Raw genomic sequence first — 8,803 nt, forward strand, 5'->3', positions numbered from 1 at the left:
CTTAATGATGCATACTAATTTAACTTGGAAAATAAATGAGTTAAAAGCAAAGCTGGAAGGAAGGGTTCAAATTCATTGGATATTGGATTAGTTTGGGAACTGGAGTGGCCGATACAGGCTTCATGCTGGCCCAAGTAATTACTGCTGTGGTGGCAGATATAAATTAATACAGTATAGAGGAGATGAAAGCAAAACAAGGTGTATAGGATAATTATAAAGAACAGATTAAAAGGAAGGATTAAAACAATTCTGCATTTAGTCACATAATTCAAATGTGACTGTTTGCCAAAGTATTATGACTAATATTTGTGAGTTAGAAGAACAAATTGAAATGAGGGCAATATGTAATTAGTAGCAGGCTAGGGTAGGACTCAAAAATATTCAGGAGGGCTAGAGTTTTAAACAAAAAAGGGATTTAACAGTACCCTTAACACAATGATTCAGAGGCTGAATCTATTTGGATAACATTAAGGAATAAGAAGGGGATTGTTACTCTATTGGGAGTACATTACAGATTTTTGAAGAATAGGAAGAACATGGGCAAATTGGGATAACTAAGATCACCCATTTTATATTTCTGTTCCTGAATTATGCTGTAAAGATAGAGGTAAAAGTAACATAAACTGCAAAATGAAAAGTTTGGCACAACATCATGGCCCGAAGGGCCTGTTCTGTGCTGTATTTTTCTATGTTCTCTCTGAAAACTGCGGGTGATGGCAGTCAAGAAAATGCTGAAACCTAGTTCTGAAAAGGGTGCACAATCAAAATATCAGCCCAGTTTTTCTCTTTAAACATCTGCTTTGTTTCAGTATTCATTTTTGTTTTAGGAGTTTTGATAATGTGCCTAGGAAATTAGTTAAGAAAGTAAGTTTAAATGTATGAAAAATATCTACAGAGTAGCACCATAACATAACTAGGTTTGAAATGCAAACTGAAGAGGTGAACAGTCAAAAACAAAGATACTCCGGAACAGCAACTTGCAATGAGGATAAAGGCAACTCGCTAGATAAATTGGAATGAAAAGTTGTCAAATATGTGACCATCCACAAACATGACACACTTCCACATGAGGAATTGTAGCAAATGTTCATGCTCCTTGTATTAATATTACATTAGAATGAGCCACAAATATACATTTGTCTGTCTAATGCAAAAAAAAATTGAACAGGAATGTAGAAAATATAGCGAAAAGGAATATAAAGGTTAAGAGCAGGCACTGAAAGAAAATAGTATAATCAAGTAAATATTGTTGAAGAAAAGGGTAGGCTGAAATAGAGATGGAGGGAAATCTTATCAAAATATGTGCGTTGAGGAACCCGTTTTGATATTCAGCAGTGTGATTGTGAGAACGCAATGGTGCGATAGAAGATGTTGGACCAAGTAGGGTAATTCTAAATGAGTACTGAAGAAAATGGCGGTAAAGGCCAATGGATTCGGAAGAGCTACTTATGGAGTTCCCAGAGTCAGAAGTTTGGAGCAAATCTTTTTGAACATGAAAGTTGAAATGAAAATTGCTTATTGTCACAAGTAGGCTTCAAATGAAGTTACTGTGAAAAGCCCCTAGTTGCCACATTTCGGCATCTGTTCAGGGAGGCTGGTACGGGAATTGAACTGCGCTGCTGGTCTGCCTTAGTCTGCTTTCAAAGCCAGCAATTTAGCCCTGTGCTAAACCAGCCCCTGGTTTGTTGTCAGTCGATGGAGGTTTGCCACTGTAACACCACTGTTCTGAAAGGGTTAAAACAGATAATTATAAACAGGTCTGCTGACTAATTGAGTGAGAGACATAAGACAAAACGAATATCTGGTAACACTTGGGCTAATTAACAGGCATTGTAATTTTGTAAAAGTGTCTTACAAAATCATTTGTGGTTGCTTCTAGCTTAACAATTTCCGATTCCATCCTATCGTGTGCCCGGCTGTGTAGGCTAGACACCCCTCCTAGCAGGAGCTCATTCCTTTAGTACCCAGAATTCAAATGTAGTGTCTGAAACATGTGTCTAATTTAGTATATCAAGTATTTCATCCTTTTGAAATGAAATGAAAATAGCTTATTGTCACAAGTAGGCTTCAAATGAAGTTACTGTGAAAAGCCCCTAGTCGCCACATTCCGGCACCTGTGCGGGGAGGCTGGTACGGGAATTTTCTTTTTTTTATAAATGTTTTTTATTGAGTTTTCATATTTTATATATGATAAATTATTAGAGAGAAAAAAAAAGAAAACACACAAATTTAACATGAATATTTACAGGTAAGCATCTTCATAACAACAATTGTGGCCGCCCCCTTTAGCCAGCATACATATTTTATCCTCCCATTTCCTTCTTGTTGCGTCCAGTATGGTGTCGTCCCTATCTACCAGTCGGCCATACATGTCACTACAGTTCCCTTTCTCTAGGATACTTGCGTCCAGTAGGTCTTCCAGTAGTGGCGGTTGTGGGTACGTCCTTGTCTCCTTTCGTAGGAAGTTTTTGAGCTGCAGGTACCGTAGCTCGTTCCCCCCCCCCCAGCTAGCTGAAATTTCTCTGTCAGTTCGTCCAGTGTTGCGATCCTGTCGTCCGTGTATAGGTCCCTGACTGTCAGTGTCCCCCCGTCCTGCCTCCACCTTTTGAAGGTGGCGTCAGTCAGTGCTGGTTTGAACCTATGGTTGTTGCAGATGGGACCCTTGTCCGACATTTTGTACAGGCCAAATTGCTGCCGCAGTTGGTTCCAGGATTGGGCTGGTATGGGAATTGAACCCGTGCTGCTGGCATACCATGGTCTGCTTTCAAAGCCAGCGTTTTAGCCCTCTGCTAAACCAGTCCCTATTGGGGCCTGTGGGGTTGGTTTAGCACAGTGGGCTAAATAGCTGGCTTGTAAAGCAGGCCAAGGCCAGTGAGAACAAAGAATTTATCCAACCTCTCCTAGCTAATACCCTTCATACCAGGCAACACCCTAGTCAACTTCTTCTGTACTCTCTCCAAAGCCCCCACATCCTTCTGGTGACCAGAATTGAACACTATATTCCAAATGTGTCCGAACTAAGGTTCTATACAGCTGCAGCATGACTTGACAGTTTTTATACTCTGCCACATCCAGTGAAGGCAAGCATGGCGTATGCCTGCTTAGCTACCTTTCAACTTGCGTGGAACTACACCCAGATCCCTCTGCCTGTCGATAAAAATAAATTTAGAGTACCCAATTATTTTTTTTCCAAATAAGGGGCAATTTAGCGTGGCCAATCTCACCTACCCTAGGTTGGGTTGGGGTGAAACACAAGCAGACACGGGGGGAATTTGCAAACTCCACATGGACAGTGATCCAGGGCTAAGATTCGAAACCGGGTCCTCAACGCCATACGCTGCAGCGTTAACCACTGCTACATGCCGCCCTCTATCAATACTCTTAAGGGTTCTGCCATTTGCTGTATATTTCTCACCTGTATTAGACCATGCATTACCTCACATTATTACAGATTAAACTACATCTGCCATCTCTTCGTTAAGTTCTAATCTAAGATCTATATCCTGATCTATAGGTGGGCAGCATGGTCGGTGCAGGTTTGGAGGGCTGAAGGGCCTGTTCCTGTGCTGTACTTCTCTTTGTTCTTTATTCTCTCCAAGGTGTGATGACAGTCCTCATCACTATCCAGAATTCCACCAACCTTTGTGTCATTCACAAACTTACTAATCTATTTGTATATACTACAAATAGCAAAGTTCCCAGCACTGATCCCTGTGGAACACCACTAGTAATTACGCTGGTGATTTTACGCTTCACTCTCGTCAAAGCCAATAAGGGTATTGACAGTCAGAGAGATCTAGGTGTACAGATCCACAGGTCACTGAAAGGGGCAACACAGTTGGGGAAGGTAGTCAAGAAGGCATTCGGCATGCTTGCCTTCATTGGCCGGGGCATTGAGTATAAAATTTGGCCGCTGTATAGAAGCTTAGTTAGGCCACACTTGGAGTATAGTGTTCAATTCTGGTTGCCACACTACCAGAAGGATGTGGAGGCTTTAGAGAGGGTGCAGAAGAGATTTGCCAGGTTGTTGCCTGGTATGGAGGGCATTAGCTATTATGAGTGGTTGAATAAACTCAGTTTGTTCTCACTGGAACGATGGAGGTTGAGGGGTGACCTGATAGAGGTCTACAAAATTATAAGGGTCATAGACAGAGTGGATAGTCAGACTTTTTCCCAGAGTAGAGGGGTCAAATACTAGGGGACATAGGTTTAAGGTGCGAGGGGCAAAGTTTAGAGATGTACGAGGCAAGTTTTTTACGCAGAGGGTAGTGGGTGCCTGGAACTCTGCCGGAGGAGGTGGTAGTGATGTTTAAGGGGCATCTTGACAAATCCATGAATAGGATGGGAATAGAGGGATACGGACCCCGGAAGCGTAGAAGATTTTAGTTTAGGCGGGCAGCATGGTCGGTGCAGGTTTGGAGGGCTGAAGGGCCTGTTCCTGTGCTGTACTTTTCTTTGTTCTTTATTCTCTCCAAGGTGTGGTGGAAGCAGGGTTTTGTATATCTGAATACCTTTATTTGTTCTCAATTCATGGAGAGTTCCAACCAACAAAGTACTTTCCTTTGAAGTGTAGTAATTGGTAATGTAAGACATGCAGCAGTGAGATTACGCTCAGCAAAAACAGGAATATAATAATGATCAAGTTGTTTTTTGTGATTCAAGGGATACATTGACTATTTTGGATTTGGATTTGTCATGTGTACTGAGGTAGAGTGAAAAGTATCATTCTCCATACATCGATCCATACATATAAAACATAGGACATACAATAAATACACGATTGTGGGGGGAACAGTGCCCAAATTTGGAAATATTAATTAAATATTAATTAAAATTGAAGTAATTCTAATTTGAATGGGGGCAGGGCTAGAATGTTTAGAAGAGCAGAGTGATTTGGAGGCTGAGGTTCACAAAACTTTAAATACAGCACCTTGTGGCAAAGTTAATTGAAATATGCTGTCCACGTAATGACAGATCCATATAAAGCCTTAATAAGACCACTGCTGGTTGTACTTTGTGCAGCTTTGAATTCTACGCTGAAGCAGCAGAAGACATAGCCATTTTGCTATGGCACGGAAAAATATAAATATGAAGAAAAACTGGAAGAATGACATTTTTTAATAGAACCAGATTTATCAGGTGATTTGATCAAGATGTTTGTAATTGTGAAACAATAAGTGAGACTTGATGGGAAAATCTACTTGTATTTCATGCAGTAACCTTCCATCGTAAAAGCACCCTGAAAGACACTTCACAGGATGCTATCAAACCAATTCAGTTACAACATCTGGTCAAAAAATGTGGTGGAAGAGAGACTTTCAGGACTGCCTTAAATGAGAGGCAGAGGTGCAAGTTTTAGGAGAATTGTTATTTGAACAAATTCGAATTGGAGATTTTAACCATTAAGCAACAGGAGACTGTTTGGTGAAGTAACTCAGGAAATCCTCTCCTCCCCCGGGCCTACTTCCCTGAACACCGACGCCATGTTGAGTCTGTGCCGGCACGCTAAAGAAGTCCCCTGCGCAAGCGTGAGCTTATTAACTCATTCCAATTATGAGTTAACTTCTGATCATAATTAACTCATGATCAATTATGTTATTGCATTCTGATTGGTGTAAATGAGGCAAAGCAAATTCTTAATTGGCTGAAAGGGGTGCATGATCAATGTGATTTGTCCAAGTGGGCACGATTACATTCTAATAGGTTTCTTGAGGGTAATGGTCATTAATTGATTCCGTTTCTTATTGTTCCCCCGACTGGCCATCTTAACGTGTCAACTACTTGTGGGATTCTCTCCTTATAGTTTGTTTGCTACTTTCCTTCTTGTTAAGATAAAATAATATTTCATGATATCTTCCCTGCCCATTTGCTTAGGATGGGGGGAAATATGCTGTCATGCCCTCACACTTGATATCTTGTGTTTATCATTTCAAAAAAACCCCTATGGAGTAACAATAACTAATTACAGAACTTCCAAAAGCAAAGATGGTTACAAACTGAAATAAAGTAACTCCCCTTAAACATCACAAGTTAAACTGCACTAATTTAATGCACAAGGCTGAATGTATTAGCATTTGTTTTTCTTTACACAACAGAACTTTGAATTTAGAGAACGGAGCTGATAATTTGAGTTGAGGGGAGGAGGATGGCTGCAAGCCAGTATTTGTTCGACCTTTGACGTCTTGCATCACTGCTTTAAGGGTCATATTTTTTTCCTCTCGTCAATCGAGTGCAATGTGAAGACCAAGTTATGTGATGAGCTAGTGTCCCAGAATTCACTTTGATTATTTGACTAATGCCATTAACTACCAACTAATTGTAAAGAATTATCAAGATTAAACTTTTCCACAGAGAGGAGCAAGGAGGGAATTGCAAAATTTAGAGCTGGAAAGTGCTGAAAGTGCTGGCATCAGGGATGAAGGAAAAATCTTTGTGCAGGTGACTTGGAGGGGGGTGTTCTGTTGTTCAGAGAATGGAGGCGCTCTGGAGGAATTTAACTCTGATCATTTTTAAATCTACACAACGCGGTGTAAGTTAGGATTTGGGTAGAAACGTTTTTGCATATTGGCGGGTAGGTTGGAGGAGTGCCTCCTGAAGGTGATAGGGGAAGATCAGACGGGGTTTGTGAAAGAGAGGCAGCTCTTTTTGAATATTCGGAGGGTATTGAATGTAGTTACGGCGCAGGCGGAGGGGAAGGGAGACAGAGGTGGTGGTGGCGTAGGACGCCGAAAAGGCGCTTGACCGGGTAGAGTGGGGGTATTTGATGGCAGTTTTAGAGCGGTTTGGGATTGGGTCGTGATTTGTAGAGTGGGTATGATTATTATACAGGGAGCCGAGGGCGAGTGTCCGCACGAATAGTCTGAGTTTGGAGTATTTTGCTTTGCACCGAGGGATCAGGAAGGGATGTCCTTTGTCACCTTGTTGTTTGCGCTTGTAATTGAGCGGGGAGGAGTACAGAGGTGTGGGGGTGGAACATCGGGTATCTTTCTACGCAGACGATTATTGTACGTGTTGGAGCAGAGTGTGTCGATGGGAGGTATACTGGAGCTGCTCTGAGTATTTGGGCCCTTTTCGGGGTACAAGCCAAATTTGGACAAAAGCGGAAATTTTGTGGTGTCCCGACCGGGGGTGGGGTGGGGGGCTGCCATTCCGTAGGGCAGCGACCCACTTTAGAAAGCTGGAGGTGCAGGTGGCACAGGATTTGGGTGGGGGGGGGGGTGGATGCTGTTAATATGACTAGTTTGGTGGGGAGGGTGAAAGCGGACTTGGCAAGGTGGGATGGGCTTCCCTCATCATTGGCGGGTCAGGTACAGGCAATTAAGATGAATGTGTTACCACGGTTTTTGTTCATTTTTCAGTGCCTGCCGATCTTTTTACCAAAGGTGTTTTTAAGGAAGTGGGGCGGATGATTACCTTGTTTATTTAGGGGGGGGGAGGGGGGGTGTGTGGGTGGCTAGGAAGGGGCTGTTACAGAGACGACAGTCAGGGGGTTAGGTCTCCTGCATTTACTGTATTATTGGGCAGCAAATGCTGAGGTGAGGAGCTGGGTCAGAGTTTTGGGGGGGGGGGGGGGGGGAATGTCTCCCAGTGGGTTGGAATGGAGGAGAGTCTGTGTAGGGGTCGGGGTTGAGGGCGTTGGCAACAGCGGGGAGTCCGGTGGTAGTAGCGACATTGAAGATCTGGAGGCAGTTGTGGGCGGGGTCAAGGGAGATGCCGATTTGGGGGAACCATAGGTTTGAGCCAGGGAAGTGGGATGGGAGTTTTCAGAGGTGGAAGAGAGGGGATTTAGGGTTCAAAGAAGTTGTTTCTGGAGGGTCCAGTTTACGAGACTGGAGGTACATGCAGGCTCGAGATTTTGCCAGAAAGGAAGTACAGAGCTTTTCGGTGGCGCCGGCCCCCACATTGTTGGAATAGGTCCTGACGACGGGGAAATGGAGAATGGGTAGTGCCAGTGATTTATGGGGTGATTCTGGGAGTGGGCAAGGTATCACTGGAGGGGATTAGGGCAAAGTGGGAGGAAGAGATTGAGGGGTCATGGTGTGAGGTGCTCCGAAGGGTGAATTCCTCAACTTGGTGCATGAGGTTGGGGCTGATCCAGTTGAAAGTGGTGTATTGGGCGCACCTCACAAAGACGAGGATGAGTCGACTTTTTGAAGGGGTAGAGGTTGTTTGTGAGTGCTGCTTGGGGGGGGGGGGGGGGGGGGGGGGGGGTGGCCCCACAAATCAAGTTAATCCCCGCAAATCAAGTTAATATGCTGTGGTACTGTCCAAAACTGGAAGGGTATTGCAGGGAGGTCTTCAGAGTAATCTCGAAAGTGGTGCACGCTCAGCTCGAACCAGGTCCCCTGGAAGCCATATTTGGGGTGTCAGACCTTCTGGAGTTGGAGGCTGGTACACAGGCAGATGTTTTGGCCTTCGCCTCGCTGATCGCCCGAAGGTGAGTCCTGTTGGGGTGGAGGTCTGCTTCTCCACCTTGTGCCTCGGCGTGGCGGGGGACCTGCTGGAGCTCTTGACACTCAAGAAAGTAAAGTTCGAGTTGAGGGGGAAGAGGGAAGGGTTCTACAACTCGTGGGCTTTATCATGGGGAAGTGTGTTGTATTCAAAATGTTGGAAGCTGTTTGAAGGTGGGTGGGATCAGGGGATTGCCATTGTATTTATCGTTAATTATTTGTTGTTAATATGCTGAAAATGTGAAAAAGGAGAATAAAAATATTTAAAAGAACACATTACATGGGTTGTTGAAGGAAAGACAAATAAGACCATAAGATACAGGAGCAGAATTAGGTCACTCGGCCCATCGAGT

The sequence above is a fragment of the Scyliorhinus canicula genome, chromosome 9, assembly GCF_902713615.1.
Source record: "Scyliorhinus canicula chromosome 9, sScyCan1.1, whole genome shotgun sequence".
NCBI classification, from domain to species: Eukaryota; Metazoa; Chordata; class Chondrichthyes; order Carcharhiniformes; family Scyliorhinidae; genus Scyliorhinus; species Scyliorhinus canicula.